The 21,172-nt window shown below is 34.9% G+C and overlaps 1 protein-coding gene across 1 annotated transcript in view; it reads right to left on the bottom strand.

The window, feature by feature from the left end:
• LOC122716946 (lachesin) overlaps positions 1-20,133 on the bottom strand; it is a 69,675-nt gene extending 49,542 nt beyond the window's left edge. The window contains exon 1 of the mRNA XM_043940503.1: positions 19,887-20,133. The gene's annotated coding sequence lies outside the window, so the exon portion shown is untranslated. The remainder of the gene's footprint in view (positions 1-19,886) is intronic.
• Between the last annotated feature and the right edge of the window lie 1,039 nt (positions 20,134-21,172).

Raw genomic sequence — 21,172 nt, forward strand, 5'->3', positions numbered from 1 at the left:
AAGGCGAGCGATTAGTGGATTATAAACATACCGAAAACTTCTGATGGGATTAGCTTACCTCGGAAAGAGGGGGTCGAAAGAGATTTTGCCTAGCTTTCCCCGTAACGTTGGAAAACCACTCGACGCTCTTTTCTTGCCGCGCCTTTCATTTCGATATATACGATACGATACGCGTTTCTTCTTTGGAGAGAAAGACGAGTTGCCTCGATTCCCTTTGATCGAGGGGGGACGGGAAAACAACGATACGTGGATAAATTTAGACGACGATGCGGAATAACAAGTGCAGGTCTCGATGTTGCGCGCTTCGTTTTCCGCGATCCATTACAACGGGACATGTCAGTTGCAATTTGACATCAATATGCGGATGTTTCGCTCGAAAGCGATACGGGCGCATTCTACGCGTATCGAATATCAAATTATCAATGAATTACCGCGTAGATGTACGCGCAATTTAACCTAGATTTAACCTAGAAATTCTATATCTAACTTTTATTGTTATTTATTTAAAATTGTAATAAAATTTTAATTTCGTCGTGAATCCGATGGCAGATTATAAAAGATAAATTATCTTAAATTTTCAATTTACTCGGTTTACATAAATTTTCATACAAACGAGAAAAACGTAAATTTGCAACAAAATTCGCTTTAAACAATAATTTTTCCAAATTTGTTTCTATCGAAAATTACGAAATATCTTAACGATTCGCCATTTAAAGAAAATTGAAGGAGAGAAACAGATGCGCGTTTCCCTCCTTTCGCCGGCTTGCATTCTTCCCCCTTTCGCGATACAAAAGTAGTCCTCGAAACGAAATCTATTGTTTCGAGCACGAGGGAGAGTATACCACCTACTACACTCCCGTCGCTCGAGCGCCCTTGAACGCTCGACCCGACGATTAAGCCGGCAAGTGTCTTGAAACTGCTCGAACAGGACGCGAATCACGGATCGAGAACACCTCTCGGGGCCATTTTTGTCCCCCGTTTTGTGTATCGAAATAGTCGAACGCTCTCGTTCGATCCCTTGATAGCCGATTTTTAGCGCTCTCCGCTCGCACTTTGCGTGCCTCTTAGATGGAGGGGAGCGACATCTCGCGATAAATATGGATTCGCGTATTGCGCATACGTTTTGCGCATCGGCGAGATCGCACGTGAATATGCATATAATGCGTGCGTTATTTGTATTATATATTTACGTTAAAAATGGTATCTGAAATCGATACCAAGCGTGACGATTAAATTAATAAGAGAGTAGTTAATCATTCTCCTCGTAAAAAAGATTAGAAAAATTAAATCGTACGAAAAAATTTAGAATGCAATCTTTTTTTTTTTATTCTTGTCGATTATATAACTCACATCGAATCTAGAAAATTTGCTTTAGATATTTATCCAATTTATTCAGAATATTTTAGAAATATTCAAATATTTCAGAATCAATTTTAATTAAACTCTTTACATTTTCTCGAACAATTAAAATCTTTCATTAAGATTAAAAAATTGTCCGTACTCGATAATTGTTAAACGTAGCGACAAATTGGACTCTTCTTAGACCGTTTAATTCGAGAAATTTTTTCCCTCTCGCCAGTCGAGATGTAATTATAAAGACGCTTGTCTTAATTTTCCATAGAACCATTGGGGATGATATCACGCACCCTAATTAAGTCTATTCGAGAATCTTTTTTCGTGCTCACAACGAGCCTATATTCCAAATATCCCACTCTGCAATCGCTTTTCCACCTTCCATCAAGATTAATTTAAAATTGAACGGGTAATCACGTAATTCTTCATTTTCCTCGAAATTTATCGCGCATCGTGTCGAAAATTTTAAGAATCGACTTGCAAAAAAAGGTAGGAGAACAAAAACTTTTTCAACGAATTAACTCCGCATATATATAACATTTCATTTCGTTTTAACAATCCGTTAACCGTAAGAATAAAATTTTAGTTATTAAAAGTACGTTCGAGACTTAAATTTCCATAAAACGACACTCGAGGGCATCGGTCGAAGGGCCATCGAGTGCATCAACGAAACGTCCAACATAATTATCCAGGAATCCATCGGTGAACTTGGATTACCCATAGAATCCGGGAGCAACAGTAGCTTGGCATCGAGCCCGCAACGTTTCGCTTCCCGCCTTTTGAATCTTAATAAATTATCTGTCGACCATGGACGGGCGGAGAAGGGGGGGGTGAGAGGACTGGCCGAGCGTGCACCTATCGGCATGCTCGTTAATCACCCGATATATATATATATATATATATATATATATATATTCGTCAGGTTCGTCGCCACCGATAATCGGCCACGCCATAGACGACCAGGGAATTTGAATTTCGGGACTGGGCATACGGTTCTGCCTCGAATATTATCGGTATATCGATTTCACACGCGCATAACCTCCTCCCCCTCCACTTTGCCCGTTTCGAATGCTCCTTCTGTCAACTCAGTTTGAAAGAAAAAAATAATATATTTTTCGATACCTTCGTTCAATATCTATTACGAATACGCGTTGAATTTGCATGTGGAATGTGATTACTTTTTCGTGCGTATTTGCGTACGAACGTATTTGAAATTTTTGGTATTTGATCAATTTTTGGTTTTTGATCAATGGAAGGAAACGGTTCCAATAAAATCATCGACTTTCAATTAGTGTCTTTTTTGTTATGCGACTTGAATGTATTGTTCTTTGGTGAAAAGAAAGTTGAACGATTATCCTAACGTAACTTCATAAATGAAAATAATATTTAAATTATAGTTCTTCCACATTATATAGCGTGTGGTGTCAGAATTGTCAACAAGCGTTTGAAGTGAGGACAAGCGATCCTAGCGAAGGACACTTCTTGCCCAATGTCCTGTGAGCAATACCGTTTATTGGTGGAAAGAAGTCTCGCGAAAGAAATGCCGGATCTGGATTGGTTAATTTGAAAGGAAAGGAAACGCCTATTTTCACACGTATTTTTGTTTATACCATAGTATTTATCACATATACTGATCCAAACGACGATCTATATCTAAACTTCCAGCGAAGCTTAGAATCCAGAATATTCTAACGTATCAATATAGTAAAAATTTTACTTCTTATAATATATGTAGGTTTATATAATTTAATTTATAAATATAATTTTAATTAAGATATTATTATTAGTATTAAGATAAATGGTTAAGATAATAATTGTATGTATACGAATAAGCTAAATATATTATAAATATATTAATATCATATCGAAATAATTAATAGTTTCGAAAATATTTGAGCTTTCAGTTTTAGATGATTATCCTAAAACTTCATAAATGAAAATAATTTTTACGATTTTGAATATTCAAATTATAGTTTTTTTACAACTCTTTCTAATTTGTAATGTCAAGATTATTAACAAAGTGTCTAAAATACATCCGTTAAAAAAGATACGATAATAAACTTTTCACAACATTTCCATCTAAAAACTCGTATCATATTCGAAGCGTAACTTTTTGCACGATAATTTCGGAAAATTATGAAAACCAAAGCCATTGTTCGAGGAAAGAAGAATACGAAGAAAAGGATAAAAAGCCGCGCATGCACGCGAAAAGACGTATTACGTATATATCGAGTATCCTGAAAGCATTTTCAGCCACTAAAAGCATCGAGAAGAAACCGCGTTGTTCCGCCTCCTATGGAAAATCTCGTGCGTTTGTAAAGAATGCCATCGATCCAAATATCCAAAGTAAGGGTTCGAAACTCGATTTATTTTTAAGGAGTAATCCGAAAAAATATCGAAATCACGTGATATTTCACGATCTTTTTATATTTTCAATTGCAGGATCTTTCGAAATAGATCTTACGTGACAAAAATTTGAGCAAGTTATCGTTTCTTATCGAACATGTTTAAACGTTAATGTAAACGAAAATATTTGAAATAACCGTGGTGGAATAACAGGTATCCTTGCGTGGAATATCCGAATCCGTGAAACGTTGGTGTGTGGAAAAAGAAGACGAAGAAAAGAGAGAATGTACGTATAAAACGGAGTCCTGAAAGCATTTTGCCCGTTAAAAGCATCGAGGAGAAAATTCGTTCCATTTTCTATGGAAAAGGGGCACGGCGCCGTGAAGCGTGCTCGATCGTATCCATCAGGTATAATCGTTCTCGAAAAAAGAAAAAAAAAAAGACGATTAGCACGCGACTTAACTCGATGGAAATTGGAAGAAACTGTTTCCCTTTGTTTAATGTATCTACCTATTAACGCGAATAGATATTGAGCGAAAATACACGCTCGATCGATATCGTTTATTTACCTCTTTCGTGGATATCGAAGGAAATATTATTAAGATCGATGAAATCGAAAGAAAAGCTATTAGCTCCTTTCCCGATAAAGATAACCTCGTAAAAGTTTCGAGGAAGCTTACGTATATCATTTAAAAAGATTCAAGGGAATAAATCTCTCATACGGGTTCACAGGTTTCGAGTAACGTATTCGTCGACGATCTTTCTCGAAGAATTCGGAAACTTATCGACTGAAGTTAAACTTGTTGTTGTTGTTGTTGTTGAGAAAACTTTCTTACGGAAAAGAAAAAAAAAAGAAAAAAGAAAGAAAGTACAGGCTGCTTGGGTTATTGGAATGATTGGGAAAAGTGGGAAACGATTGAGAGAAGAAGGAGAGAGGGGAGTGGTTTTTGCGCGCGGGACAATAAATTTGGCGGCGCAGCATTTTGCCCCCGAAAACCTATCGCAATAAATACACGGTACGTCCGGTGCGCGGTTGAGCCGCCGCGTTATACTCTAATGCAGTGCATATGGAACAATTTATAACGCTTCACCCTCCCTCCCCGACCTCTTTTTCTCTCCCTCGTTCTCACATCGTGCCTCGCCAAAGCTTTTCACCACCTATTGTTTCCCCTATCGCTTACGAATTATTATTTCGTAATTTCGTCTATTGTTCTGCCTCAAAACCTAACCTCACCTAAGATTCTTTCAAAATTAGAATCTTACCTCGATTCACTGTTTGTGAAAAGTGTAGAAACTTATCGTAGAGGATAAACTGTTGCTTTATCGACCGAGATCAGTCGGTCAAGTGTTAAGAGTAAATTTAGTTTCGATAACGTTTTAATCGTTAATCCTTTTTCTACTTTTCTCCACATATTTTACAACGCATTGCAACGTCGATCATATTAAAAAAAAAAAAGTGAACAATAGAATAGGTATTGTTCATTGTTAAGAAGAAATCTCCTAACAATGGAAATTAAGCTAGTCTGATTGGTTAATTTGGAAGGAAACGCCATTTTCACACTTTTTATTTCGAATGGTATTTATCACATATACCAATCCAAAATGACATTTTATTTAAATCTCGATGCATTAATTGTAGGCATAGAATCTAAAGAATTCTAACCTATCAATATAAAAATTTTTTATTTCTCATAATATATGTGGGCTAATTATGATTTATAACGATAGTTTAATTTATAAATGTAATTTCAAATTATAGCTTTTCTACTACGTATATAGCATACGTATGGTGTCAGGATTGTCAACAAAACGTTTAAAGTGGGGACAGACGGTCCTAGCGAAGGATTCGTCTTGCCCCTGTGTCGTCCCGCGAGACTTCTTTCCAGCGTTGAACAGTAGATACAACGCGACTTTTGCCCGATAGCTCGCGACAAATACGAAAAAAAGATATTAATCCGATGTTTTTCTACGATGATGAATGAAATCACTCTTATCGGTGCCGTGATATTGTTTCTTGACAGGAGTGTGATTGACACGTAGTATGAAAGCCGATAACCACCGTAACTCCAACGATAGAGAATCGCGAACATATTGTTCCCAAGCTGTTGCCACAAATCGAACCGTCGTATTGGTAAATTGTATCAAATATTCTTAATATATCGTATTATATATACCTACGAATTTCCATTCGAAAATTATATTTCGTTTCTTCGTCGTTTTGCGAAATTTCCAATAAAAATTTTCATCCAAAATTAAAATCCTAATAAATCGTTATCGTTATTTAAATAATTTCGAAATAACGGTCCAACTTGGATGAATCTTAGTTCGATTCATTATGCCCTTTGAATAATCTCGATTCCAAGGAGTTTCCAGGTTAGCCGAGATTTGATAATCCAAAGATAGTTATCCACATCCTCTTATATATATATATATATATATATACATATATATAGGATGATTCAATATTATCACCTCGATTTTCATTACCACTATTATCTGTAATGATTAAGGAAGGACATAGAACTCTGACGTTTATCAATTCTTTCTACGTGCATCGGTTAATACGGTAAATAATTTCTATATTCTCTAAAAAAAAAAAATTGTTAAATTGTTTGATAAATTCAAAAATTTGTGAAGCGGTCAAACAGCTTGAATTTTATTTTCAACAGCTCGATTTTATTTTCAATAATCTAATAATAATTTATGAGCGGGTACAATTCCCTAACACTTTCCTCAATTTAAACAAGATATATAGCAGCAATGGCCTGACTTCACTAATCACTTGCGCGCCTAGTATCTTGCGACGGACTACCATGGGGTCAAGAATCTTATTGTCCTTCGAAAGAGCGCGACTATTGGGTTTCTCTAATCCTCTCTTAGTTTGCATGTTCACGATAAAATAATGATTGGTAAAAAAAAAAATAATGAGGAAAAACTAAAAACCGCGACAGTCCTCTAAATTTAGATTAAAATAGAAATAAAATATAGAATTAAATAGAATTGAGTAACATAGTTCGCATCAAAATGTTGTCAAGTAACGTAAATAGTTAAAGCAAACCATCAATTCGTTCACTCAAGTTTATAAATAATTATAGTCCTACGACATTGATACAGTTGATAATAGCATCAGCTCACATACCATATTTGTGAAATATTCATAATCGTTCAGTTTAGACTTTAACAAAAGATTGTTATTGTTCGAAATTAATTTGAATAATCTTTTCATATAGTAAATTTTAGAAACTTCAAAAAATATTCTAAACTAATGATTTTTGAAAATAAAAGTTCTCGTACTAATGATAAAAAATATATTTCCATTATAATAATCCACGAAATCGTTCAACTTCGATATTTAAAATAATAATTTTTTAACGATAATATCTGGTGAACCTACCATACATTCATATCGAAATCGATATCCTTTGTTTTTATTAAATTGTGCAAAAGAACAATCGATAAGCGAGCGTGTCGTGAAAATCGTTATAATCTTCGTGTTGTTGTCAAATGTACATGTACGCGTATTATATAAATCATCGCTGGATTCAAATGTGAAGAAAAATCCTTAAAACAACTTTTTATAACGCGATATCGATGGTATCGTTGACACCGTCCCTCGATCGCTTTTATCGAAAGAATCATTTCCTTCTCGATTGTTCCGCGAAAAGTATATTCGATTTTAAAAGCATCCGTAAAAAGAGTTTTTCCGCGATCTTTCCGTGGTTGGTAAACATTAGCAAAGACTCGATACGACGACTCGTTTCTTCGATGATTTTTAATGCATCACCGATTATCATACGGAAATTCCAGTTGTCTCGAATATCTGGCCGATTTTCAAACATTTTCCCCTTTTCCTTTCTTTCCGCTCCATTAAAGACGATGTAATAGCGCAGCTGTTGTTGCAAATTTTCCGTGCGACGATCATGGTGCGAAAATTCGTTCCACGCGACACGGGCCATCGAGAGCTCCTCCTCTTCCTATCGAAAACCAATTAATTAAATTTCACTCCTTCCCTCCCGTCCACGCTTACTTCCTTTCCTCTTTGTTTACTTTTTGATTGTATACACTTGGATGGTGAAGGAAAGAAGAAAGGAGTTGCTTTCTATGGACCAGAAATTTGAATCTGACAATCTGGAAAATCGTCGTTTCGAATTTAATTTTATTTTAGTTTCATATTCCGTTCGAGATTATTCAGTGATTCGTCCTCGGTTGCAAAGTCCTTGTCATCCTGGCGAATAGCTCGGTAAAAGTTTCGAATTCTTCTTCCTCGACGTGGGATATTGATTAAAATATTTCGAATACATTCACAACTTTTTTTTTTTTTTTTATACATTTAATTAAAATGTTTCGTCGAATTTGAGTGAAGAGATGAAAAAAAAATTTCGAAAATTTTAAATCTAAAAATTTAATAGATAAAGTCGAGTCTTTTTTTTTTAAACTCAAGCACATCGATCGATAATAATAAGTTTTGCAACGAATTAATTCTTTGAAAAGTTCTCTTTACAAAAATCTACTTAATAAGCTACTTAATACTTAAGAAGTAGTCGAACTTGGATTGTGCTAATTGCTAGTCGTGAATAGACGGTTCCCCGACCTACCAAAGTTATTTGTGGATCTTTAACGTCGAATAAAATCTTCTTTAACTTACGGAAATTGTATGTGATAAACAGTTATAACGAAAGGCGGAAATAATAACGTGAAAAATTTCGTTTCGAGGATTAGAAAATTCAGAAATAAATACGCTAAAAATACTATTAAAGCGTTTAAACGAACGTTTACAAATTTTCCTCTATACCTTACAGTTTCCTCTCGTTTATTCTTTCCAACATTCATTGGCCAAAAACAACGATAAATTACACCATTCACTCCTTGAACCCTTTTACGCGTTCGTTCTTCGAATCTTCTGCAAGGTTGGCAACGTTTAAACCGAAAATAATAGGATGGGAGTGGATAGAAAACCGTAAGTAAGTTTCACAGTGCGTGACCGGGTTGTACTCGCCATTCTGGACGATCCAACGAAGGAATGTACCGGCTGCTATTCTTCCTGTCGTTTATTGAAATGCTCCGCGTGCTCTCACGCCGTATTCTTCCACCCCACTCCGACCGAGTGGCCGAAGGAGAGGGGGAAAGGACGGGACGAATGGGGAGGAGGGGACGATGAAAACTGCGAGTCGAGAGAAAGTCGAATGGAATGGAAGAACTATTGGGAACAGATGTAACGTTCACCGATTTCGCGTCGTGTTAAACGGAAGAAATTGCGGAGTAAGAACAAAAATACTCCTTGTATCCTTATCTTCCTACCTTCCGAATTATTAAAGAAATCACTAAATATTTCTAAAATATTTCTGCTTCCCTCGTTCGATTCGTAACTCAACTATCGAATACTAGCTAATTTTTAAAACGTAACGTCATTCGTTTTGTTCGTCAAACCGAATTCTTTCTTCGTTCGCTTAGAATAAATTTCATCTAAAAAATTTGTTTATCTTCCAAATTACATTTTTTCAAATTAATTTTCCGATATAATTCCTCCAACAATCGTTTAAGATTGGTTTCGAATCGAAAAATTTATTTTAAGAGATTTTTCGAATTTTACTCTTTTACGCAGAGAGAATAGGAAGTATCGGTCGGCAAGCTTCGAAATTCGTTTCAATATGTACAATTTGTCGCCGGATATATACGCTATTGTACCGTACGAAGATCGATTTTGTTCTTATTCCACGATTCTATTCCGTTATACGGAATTGCTGAACTTTACATTTACCTTCGATTTTATTCCGTTCGATTTTCCCCAGATTCCGTGCAACTTGCGATAAGAATACAAAACTCAAAACGAGAAAATACGCGGTGGTATGTATCTCTGATAACTTTGAAAAGATCGAATCAATAGCTTCTTTGCTCTTGGAATTCGGGGATTAACGATTAGAATTGGAAAATGGAAAATTAAAGTGAAATTGTTTTTAATCCGGGATTTTAAAAGATTAAATGAAAGGAACAATATGATTTGGAATTTATGGAAAATGAAATAAATTTTAACTATTTAATTCCTAATTCCTTGTTCAAATTATATTAATAACACGTAGTTATACTTGCGAGTAAATGAATTCGCGATATGTTCATATGTAATAAATCGTTTCGATAAGAAATTCTTTTATTCTTAAAAGAAAATGCATCGATCTAATGTTTCTCTTCGAAAAATATTTTTTCGATTGCTCTAAAATTGAATTACAGATAATAATCGGTGTAAATAGAATTTCGAAATTACGTATATTCAAATTTTTGAATTTAATCGCGAAGATGTACGGAATTAGAAAATATAAAATATGAAAATAAAAATTCTCCGAAAATTATTCGTGTTTATATGAATACGAAATATAAAATATCGTAAAAACATCGAGAAACAGATTGGAAGGACGTATAAAATATAAAATAAAATGTTTCGGTATTATAAATAAATTTTGATAATTTCACGTAAAAATTGTTTAAAACGTAACATTGCGAATTTATATACGTATATTTCTGTTGATTGAAACAAATAGTGTGTTAATCCTGAATTTTTTTTTTTTTTTGAAAAATAAAATATCATTTAGATGCAACATTCAATATCCCAAATGGTAATATCAAATTATCGAAATAATATGAAAAATTATACAAAACGTTAAATTATGATACGTCAAATTATTACCTTTTTTAGTTCGATACGTTGCAATTTGACAATAAAAATGAATTCAAAATATTCAAAGAGAAATTTAATTTTTATGGTGTGTAAAATAATAATTAGAAAAAAATAATTTTCTAATCGATGACGCGATGAAGAATTTCTGTCGACGTTGATCAGACTTAACGTCTCGAAACGTGAATCTTCTTCGACGAAGAAACAATACAAAATGAGGTTATCTCGTTAATTACCGGACTACATTATTAGATCAATGTCAGGATAATGTTTCGAGCATCTGCCTTAGTTACGAAAATCGGACTACTCTTATTTAATCAACAATTCCATCAATCTAAATATCAAGGAGCTGATATTGAATTTCCAACTAAATGTTACGCGGTGAACATTTCCATGGCGAAACAAAATATTTCTCTCTCTATCGAATTTAAAATCTTATTACTGTTAACAAATTTATAAGTTAGATTTTTGTTAAAGTTGATGATATAATTCTTAACAAATTTGAACTTGATTTGAAAATCAATCAAAAAAAATATATTTCCTATCGTTACCTTTATGATTATTTCATGGATTAATGAAAGGAAGAACGGGAACGAATACGCGTTCAACACTTTTTATTCGTTCTTCCAATCCATATTATAAATTAAACTGAAGTAAATATTCCAATATACGATTTTCTGCCAATAATATTTTCTATTTTTTATTTTATATTCATTTATAAATCGTTATAATTTGTGTATAATATCGTACTAATCTAACCTAACCTAATCTAACTATTATACACTATGATTAATTAAGAACAATTATCACGTATGAAAAAATAAATGAAAAATGATGAATAGGAAAAAAAAAAAAAGAACTTTCTCTTACTTCGTTTCTTTCTTTCGATGCAAAGTTTTCAACTTGTGAATAGAATCGCGGTGAATGAACGCAAAACTATCGAACGGAAGAAAAATCGATTTAATCGCGAAAAGAAAAGCAAAGAATTAAGAAGAATGGACGAAACGGTCATTTTCACTGTTCAATAGTACACGCAGAGTTGTCCACGAGAACACATTTTAAAAGTGAATTGGAAGCGGACGAACGAGTTACGACACGGCGCAGCGGCGGCATAGAGATGGAAGCGGTTCACACAGGGTGGCCAACAAAAAAAGCACACGTGACATCTGCCGTCCACCGAGGCGAAGCTTTTTTGTAATAAAGCGACGAAATCCCAGAAAAACCGTCATCGCGGATTAAGCGGGCGCCGATATTAAAGCGCAATCTGAAATTCGACGGTGGCGTTGCGCTGGGCAGAGAAGCGAGGTGGTAGCTCTCCTACCCACGCACAGAGAAAGAGGGAAAAGGAAAAAAAGGGTACAACGAGTGCATCAGCTATTATTTGCGCGGCAAATGGTCGTTTAATGGGTCTCGTTGCGTATACATGGAAACGAACGTCTACCAATCGCGGTGTCGCATAATTGTTTTTGCAAAGCGCACACTTGAATGCCAACATATGATACAAAATAATTGGTCAACCGAGTATCGCGTAAATAGCTCGAATCGAGATAACAGTTGGCCAATCGTTTGCGACCAATTACGCGTTTAAGCGAAATTGTTTCATCGTCTAATTCGGATTTACGCATCGAACCTTTCGTCCCGACTCCATCTTGCAAGAAGATTCGCCTAACCTAAAAATTCCAATTTTAACATATAGCGTATATATAAAATAGCGTATATATATATATATATAAAATATTCACAGAACAATTTTTTTTTTCAATGAAAAATCTCTGAAATGATTCGAGAGACGAACATTTCGTATAATTAAAAGTTTGCTTTATCTTACACCATTAGAGAAAATTAGATTTTAAAAAACCAGAAAAAAAATTGAAACTTTGTTATTTTACGTAATTCACAACAATAGATAGGTAAGTATTTTTTTTTTCTTTTTTTCTAGTTTCTGATATCTCCACATTATTTTCCTCTTTATACGCGATATCAAAGATGATATTGAAATGAAAATGGAAATTTTTTTTTTTTTGTACAATAGTTTATCATTGAAAGTGAATGTTTAAAGTGGATCAACATTAAAATTCGATTTATCGAAGATTTTATTGCAGACGCTTATCGTATCCTTTTATCAAATTAAATATCGACGCATTTAATTTAAAGAGATATTAAAAACTCGATTTTCATTGTGAAAACTAGATTTTTCATTGTTAAGTGAAATTTTAGATCGGATCAGAAACATAAATTTTTGCTGGTATAGCAGCAATGGTTTTACTTTTTTTTTTTTTTTTTTTTTTTTAAAGTTTTAGTAGTTTTTTTTTTCTACTGCAAGACTTTTAACCTTTTTCGCTATATTTCAATGTATTTCACGTCAGCGGAAAATACTACGAGTAAAAATTTCTCCGGTAATCGTAGATTTTGGTTAAACGTTCAAAATTCCTTCTTTTCAATTCATTCTGCTATATTTTTATTAAGAAAATTCCACCCTTCTTCGTTATTATGTGTATATTATATGTTACAATTTTTAACAAATCATTTTAAATTTTGCAAGAATAATAATATTTATTCCTTTTTTCATATAATTTTTGTCTCTAATATTAAATCGTTCCGTATATATAATATATGTTCTCTATATATAATATACACGCGCGCGCGCGCGCACACACACATTCCGATTGCAACTATGAGTAATCTATAATCTTCAGTGTGACATCATAGGTCGATATTGTTCTCGTCGATATCATTGGTCGATATATCATTCATCGCAGTGATGCAATCAGCAGCACTGCCTTCGAGATAACTAACGAAAGAATCATCCAATAGTATTTTTTGCCCACTTCCCGAAAAAGAAGAAATGAAACAATTTATTCGCAATTGGCTATTTATCGATAACTTATTAATTATTATAATTACTACGCATAAATGTTTTTTTTAATTTAGAAAAGGAAATTAGGAATCTTGTAATTTATTAGACGAAAATTTTCATGCTGCTTTGATAAATGTTGAAGAATAGATTTGATTGAATAATGCTTAAAATCATATATAATGAGTGCAGACATTTTTATGCAGTAATAATATATTGTAATACATGATATGAAAATTATATGCGACATGCAATATTTATTCGTTATCGTAAAATATATGACGGCTGGACAAAAAGGAATCGAGAGAGTAAAAAGAATTTTGAAAAATTTATGATTGATATCACTCATTTTCATTGTGTTCGAAGAATACTTTCAAGTAGAAAAAAAAAGAAAAAAAATAATATATGCACAGAATACGTATTATGCAAAATTAATGTAGGATATAAAAATATAATTTTCTATTTCTCTAACGATCACGTTTTTCTTTTTTTTTATGCAATTACAAATATGCATTTGCATAAACGTAAAAAAGGAGAAATATGTTTATTGATGAAATTTCTCGATAACAAAATTCACGATAATATAACGATTGTAAAAAATTATCTTAGTTTAACGTCACGCGTGAACTCATTTTAAATTCGGTCGCACAATAATGTCGTAAAATTATATCCCACGCGAAACGTTAAAGTGACAAGCGTTACGGTAGGTGGAATAAAATAGCGACGTAATATCACGTGACAAAGAAGAGTCGAGCTCGAGTCTAAAATGGTGTAAGGCGCACCAGACATTGTATCACGCGATTATCAACAGGTACCTTACGTTTAAGCATTCATTGGCAATCATCCAGCGGTGGTCTCCAAAAGGAGTGCCTTTTCCTCTCGTCTCTTTCATAACCCCTTTTCTACTCTCATCCGAGGACGGGATATTCTTTCTCCAAAAATAGCGATGAATTCGAACAAAAACAATAAACCGTCTCGATTTAATGCTTTTTTTCGACCCATAAATATTTATAATATAATTAATTTAAGATAGAAATTAAGCCAAGAATCAAAGACAATGACGGAAAAAAAGTTTTTCGCTTCTTCCAAGGAAATCATGATTTTTGCAAAATGATTGGAATTTATGATTTCTTTTTGTCTCATTAAAAAAAAAATAACAAAGATAACGATAGATTAAACTTTAAAGAATACGATATTAAAAATATTAATAAAATATAATAATAAATAAAATATAATAATAAAAGAGTGAAAGTATTAATGTTATCGGATATTTTTTTTTTTTATATCGACACGAAACAAACTCTTCCGTAACGCGTATCTGACTGAATGAAAACGCGCGCTTCGACCGATCTTTATACTATTAGACACGTGCAGCGGTTTCCATGACAACAGTCAAACCTTTGTCACGTGACTCTCTGTGGTTGAAATTAAAAGATCTTTTTCTTTATCAAAAACTTCCACGAGTCTTCGATTAATATTAAAAAATCATGTCGATGCAAAGTTAAAATTTTCATTTCAATTTTCTACTTTAACGCCGGATTAATTTTACTTCTCCTCTCGTAGCTATCTTTATTAAGTGTGAAATATAGCGTGCGAAATGTTTTACATTAATACATAGAAAAATAGATAGAATTGGTTGAAAGTTTGATCGAAATAAATTTCAACTCGTACATACAAGATTAAATCGAATCCATCGCTAGAGGAAAATCCATATCCCACCCATTACGTCATCCCCTTTCTACCGATTGGAAAACTTCTAATTAATAGGTGGGTATTTCGACCTAAGCTAATTTTTATTTCTCGTTCGACGAACGAGCACTATTCGAGAAAATGCGTATCGATAAAAAAAAATATACATATAGATGCGTGAATTTTCAATACGCGAAAAAATATATAATAAAAATTTTACACACGATTCCGTATATATAAAAATACGTAACCACGCGATCATTTTACAATTTCCATCGAATAAATATTTTATATCGAGTATATCTAAAAAAAACAACGTCATCATTTTTTCGTACAATGTAAATTCTGTATAATGTAAATTCTTAAAAAAAAAAAAAAACTTTCTACATAATTTCAACAATAATAACGATATAATAATTATTGTATTCGAGAAAAAATTTTCCTAATTAATCGGATGAGAAAAAGAAAATTGATAATAACTTTTGCGTTATAACGTGGGCAAAGTCGGCGGTAACTTTTCTAAGCGAATCGAAGTGAAACAATATCAGTGTACCGGCATCGGTGTAAAGCTTTTTCGTGTTGATATTTTAGCGGTAAAATGCGATGTGGGGACTAAAGGGATTCCACTTGTCGATTACTCGACCAAAGCCCACTTGACCTCGCAAACATGTTAGGCTTATGCTAGCCAAGTTTCATGTTGCATAGGTTACGCTCACCCTCGCTTTCTCCATTTACCGTACCAGGCAAAATTCATCCTCCAATACTCTTAGCGATATTCGATTCGTCCAAGTGAATATAGTTGACGAAAAAAAAAAAAAAAAATCGTGGTTTAATACTTTTTATTTTTTATTATAGATAAATAATCAAATTAGGATCAATTTCATTAAAAAAAATCTTTGGAATACATGAATAAATTATACAGATATAAAAAAAAAAAAAATAGTCGGCGCGAAGAATAATGTTGCGTCAAAAGGGGAAAGAATAATGAAAAAAAGAAGAGCGAATGGCAAGTTTGTTATTACCAGAGAGATTTGCTCTCCAGCAAATCAGCAGTAAAATGAGAGAAGTTTGAAAACGAGAGAAAAAAACGCTCGTTCGTATAGTCATGCATAGAAAGAAGCCATATTTTTTTTTCTTTTTTCTTTTTCTTTTTTTTTTTGTTATTCCTCACGAATGCAAAATTAATGTTTGAAAAGTTTAATCAAACCACGTCTGTCATCTCGCGACGAAGATCTTACAATTGTTCGATCTTTTTCGAGATCGAATGGATTCGAAAATCGTACGAATCTTTGGTCTAAGAATTTGATAATTATCTTCTTTGTTAAAATATTAAAATTTACAGATTAACCGAGAGGAAACGAAATATAGGGAAGCGAAGAACGAACGAAGATAATATAATTTATCCGAAAAATTATCGTGTCCGAAGAATTGAAATTGAAAAGAAGCTAAAAGTGATGGAAAAATGAGATAGAGATGGTTTCGAAATGGCATGATTCACGCGAATATATCTGTGTTGGCATGCCACTTAAATCGTAAGCACCGTGGATATTCCCATTTCTAACGGAAATGTTTCTTCTTTAGCGGTATAAGAGGATCAAGACCAGTATTCTTTGCTCGAGTATTGTATATTCTTCTTAACGCACTGCATCGAGAGCTCGATTCAATCGTAAATTCCCTTTCTTCACTTTATATACACAGACCTGTTTCAAACCTCGAATGGTTATTCAAATAATTGCCATTTTCCGCTTGTTAAACGTTCTTCCTTTTTTTTATTCCGAGGATATAAATCTTTAGATGGTTTTAAATTAATATACAATTTTCGAAACGCTTTTTAAAATTTCACTTCTCGATATGATAAATTGAATTATCGTTTCATAACGAATGTAAATAATACGATAGGTAAGCAGAATCGGAGAACGAATCGAAAGCGTTCCCTGAAAATGTGTGTAACAGCGTAGAAACGGTTTGAAATCCGAACTAATTGGGTCCGCAGTCCAGTTCTAAATGAACATTTTTCCGATTAAACGCTTTTTACAAAGATAGTTGAGAATCGTTAAAAAGGACGAAGGATCCATCGGTAATTCGTATGTACTTTGAGCGATAAAAGAACATTCTTCGATTCGGAATCAACTTTCGAAAGGATCATTACGATGTAGATACATCTTATTTAGATTCCCACACGTTTCATCACTTTAATTTTATTTCGATTCGATTAATTTTCCCTTTTTTTTCTGGAATTTATCTATTTAATCGCAAGGAAGGAAGGAAAAGGATGGAGAACATAAATATCACGGATACGTATACGCAGCATCACTTTCGGCCAGTGTTCTCGAAAGCGAAAAGTTTTTCCATCGTTTGACGAAAATTGCGTCAGGATGGTTAATGGTCGTGACGATGGACGGAGCCCATCAGCGAATCTCCACAAGAATGCATCCACGGTCTGGAGAATAAAATGGAAAAATAGTTCAATCCGACGAGTGTCACCGACAAAACGTTGATATCTCTGCTCCGACTAACATCTTTCCTTCTTTCCCGTGAAATTGATCGTTATTTCGAAACGATAACCTCTCGTTAACTTTCCATTCCGTATTTCTTCGTTTTGTTTCATTCTACTAGGTTGAGAAGCACTGGTGAACGAAACGAAGGAAGAATCGGGCGAGGGAACAGTTTGTTTTTGTTATTTGCTCGAACGATGTTTAACCTACGCCTCGTGGACGTGCATAACTTGGCGCTGCGACACGGGTGGCGTGGCCGGCGTTACATCAAGGTCGCTTTTGGAACGCTCTCGCGAAGAATTGCCGGATAGAACGAAAATGCGGTGCATTAATTCGAGCCACGGACTCGAGTGCGCGGAGAAAGGCAAATGAAACGTCCCTCGGAAAAATGTACGCTCCGATGAATCTTGAGATAAGCGGGATAAGAGAAATAATTAAGGATATTATGTCGTCCGCTCGGCATTCGTCCTCGATGAAAGCAACTGCTAAATACCGTTCGAGGCAACTGGCTACCGTTTCGTCAAAATATCGCGAACGATGTGCTTTCCTTATTCGTACAGATGGATTAAAATTTATGGGATAAAATTGTAAAAATTTTACTTCGCAAAGTCATCATGGAAACGTGGAAAAAATATACGAATCAAAATAAATAAATAAATAAATAAATGAAACGAAACGAACCAGAGGTAGAATCGATGCAAAGAGAGAATAACTCGTAAAATTTTTCCATCGAATTTCGCAAAAGAAATTCGCGTGTAAAAAGAAAAAAAGAAGAAACGGTCAATGAAGAAGAAAAGAGACGGAGAAAAAATTGAAAGGAAGGAAACGCTATATCTAGGGAAAATGAACTTATTAACGTTTCTTTTTCTCCTTTCGTAGATACAATCGAGGATATGGATTAGATTAAAAGAAATAGTTGGATTTTGCGAGGAATATAAAGAACGGTACATAAGGGACCGAGGAAATTGAAATCTTATTGTCCCTGCCTCCCACGGACAGATTAGAACTGACAACCAATCCACCTATTTTCGTTTCTCTTCGACTTTTCTATCTTCGTTGAAACGGTTAATCGGAAAATCTTTTCAATTTCTTCGCGAAATTACACGAAGGCGACAGCAATACCTTTCTAATTGCAACGGATTCCAATTGCGTCCAACATTTCTTTTCTAATTAGGTATAACGCGAGTTCCACTCCTTGTATCACAATTATTTCGATCCTTCGAATTTTTTTACGCTTTTCATAATAGTTCCTTCCCTTTTACTTTTTCTTCTCGCAATTATCATAAGAAAAAGATTCAAAACTCTCAAGAGATAAGACGGAAATTTTAGCAAAGAGGATTCTAATAAAGCGGATTAAATGAAGAAAAAAGAAGATTGGCACGAGATATGGTAGAAAATTAATCGAATTGAGTGGCATAAAACGTAAAAGCAACGAGGATCATCAACAGGTTCTACGAGTGAGCCGGAAGTCATTGGCAGTTCTCCAAAGAAGAGTCGACGAAGAGGGACGGCGGTTGGCGTCCACAGGTGCTCGGAACGAGCATAGCGGCTACGTCGCTACTGAATGAATTGGCAAAGGGCGCCACGAACAAAAGAACTCTATGCTATTCGTATGTACGAGCTTCGCTCGGAACACCTTTTACTCTTTTAAAGCAATTTCTCCTTACTTCTTCTCGCTATTTCCACTCGCATCACTCTCGACAACGAATCAATCAAATATCATTTGTGAAACTTTAGCGAAGAAAATTCGTAAAATCAATTATTTTCTGCATATATTTCGATTATGATATTATAACGTATGAAAATAAATGAAATGATAAATTATTTACATAAAGATATATGATATACAAAACGGATAAAATTTAAATTAACGGATCTTAATTCTCGGTATTAATTATTTGATATCACTCTCTTAATCGTTCAACGTTTGATCTCTTTGATTCGTCTGGAATAAACGGGACGATAATCGATCCAACGATCTTCAGTGAAGTCGAAGAATCCATGTTTACAAGGACTGTTAATTACGTGGGTATAATGGTATAATTTTGGAACGTTTCACCACTTGAAATGATTCGTTCATTGTTATCGAACAATTCACAATATCACCGCCGTTCACTGCTTGATTTAGCTCGTGTCGTAAATTTGTCGTTGTCGAATGTAATGAACAATAACACTTAACAAGCGGCGTGTAAACGTGGTTAAAAAAAAAAATGAAACGATCCTACATACCGAGTATATAAAACAGTATCTCGAAAACTATTGACAATCTGCGAGAAACACACAACGCGGAAAAAAATTTCATCTCAACTGACGCGCACTTGCCAATATTTATGTTGCGTCGTATTCGTCGAATTCTCGTCGCACATGAAAGGAAAAAAAGGAAAGAAGGGACGAAGGAAAGCAAGAAAAGTAGAAACACGTTTCATACGGATAAAAATCGGAAGGGCAAGGACAACGATCGAAGTGACGTTTGTTCACTTACCCGATTGAAAAGCTGATCCGACGATACGTGGATGGAACGATCGGATGGGACGAGGTTGCGTACGAGAAGCGGTGAAAACAGTGGCAGCGTGCGAGGAAATCCTTGGCAGTAGGCTTAAAAGCATAGCACTGTCGCGGCCCGTTTTCGTAAGAGGCAAGGGGGCTGCAGATCGGCACGCGCGCGGTTTCACTCGTGGGGGTGTCGCGGTGCGACTGTAGCACAATCGCTACCCTCTCACGCTCTCACGGTTTCCATCCCTCCGCTCTTTCTCTGCCCTTCCACCTCTATCTCTCTCTCTCTCTCTCTCTCTCTCTCTCTCTCTCTCTTTCTCTCCTTCTCTTCGTTTGTTCTCCGTTCGACCTATCTTCCTTCTTGTCTAATTCGCTTTCTCTCTCTCTCTCTCTCTCTGTTCTGTCTCGAGCCGTCCACGGTGTATCCCCCCACCACCGAAAATGCCAACCCACTCCTGCACCACTAATGTGCGCGCGTGTGTGCGTGCGTGTGTATAGCCTTTTCGAAAAGCCCCACTCACACGACTCTTACGCGATAGCCGTAGAGGTGGCTGGTTGACGGGATGGCTGGCTGGCTGGCTGGCTGACTGACTGACTCGCTGACTCGCTTCGTTCGGTCCCTATGCTTTCGAAAGCCGCGCAGGATCCTCTAATCGGCCCGCGCACGCCTTCGCGCTACCAAATTCTATGCGCATCACGCTCTCTTCCTCCTCCTCTTCCTGCTCCTCCTCCTCCTCCTCCTCACAGGCACCTGTTTCCTCCGTGAGCTGGATTTACGTCTACCACCGATATATACTACGTTGTATACTACTTCTCTTTCGCTTTATTTCCAAACAATCGTTCTCCGATGAATTTCGATCCGTGTATTTACTCGCAAATTATAGCGTTCTAGCATTTGTTTCATTGTACGCGTTTGGAAATTATGTTGAAAAAAGTATATTCAGCGCGTGTATCAGCGCTGATATAAATACTTAACGTTTTCTTTACGACGGATTTTTAACGCTCAATCTTCATAAAGATATAAAATATATATTTGCTTTGTATTATATATTTGATATTAATATTTATTTAAAAGTAATATATGTATTTATTTGAAAAGTATGTACGGATACTGGATATGAATATAATCATAAATATATGGAAGAATATATGTACTACGTTTGGTGTAGAGAATAAAGAAAAATAGGACAACGAGTGGAAACTGGCTGCTTTCTATTCTATAAATTCGTATATTTCTCACTTCACTTGCTATGGGAGAACGAGACGTTTAAATCC

The sequence above is a fragment of the Apis laboriosa genome, unplaced genomic scaffold, assembly GCF_014066325.1.
Source record: "Apis laboriosa isolate Shangri-la unplaced genomic scaffold, ASM1406632v1 scaffold4_cov146, whole genome shotgun sequence".
Taxonomy (NCBI): Eukaryota; Metazoa; Arthropoda; class Insecta; order Hymenoptera; family Apidae; genus Apis; species Apis laboriosa.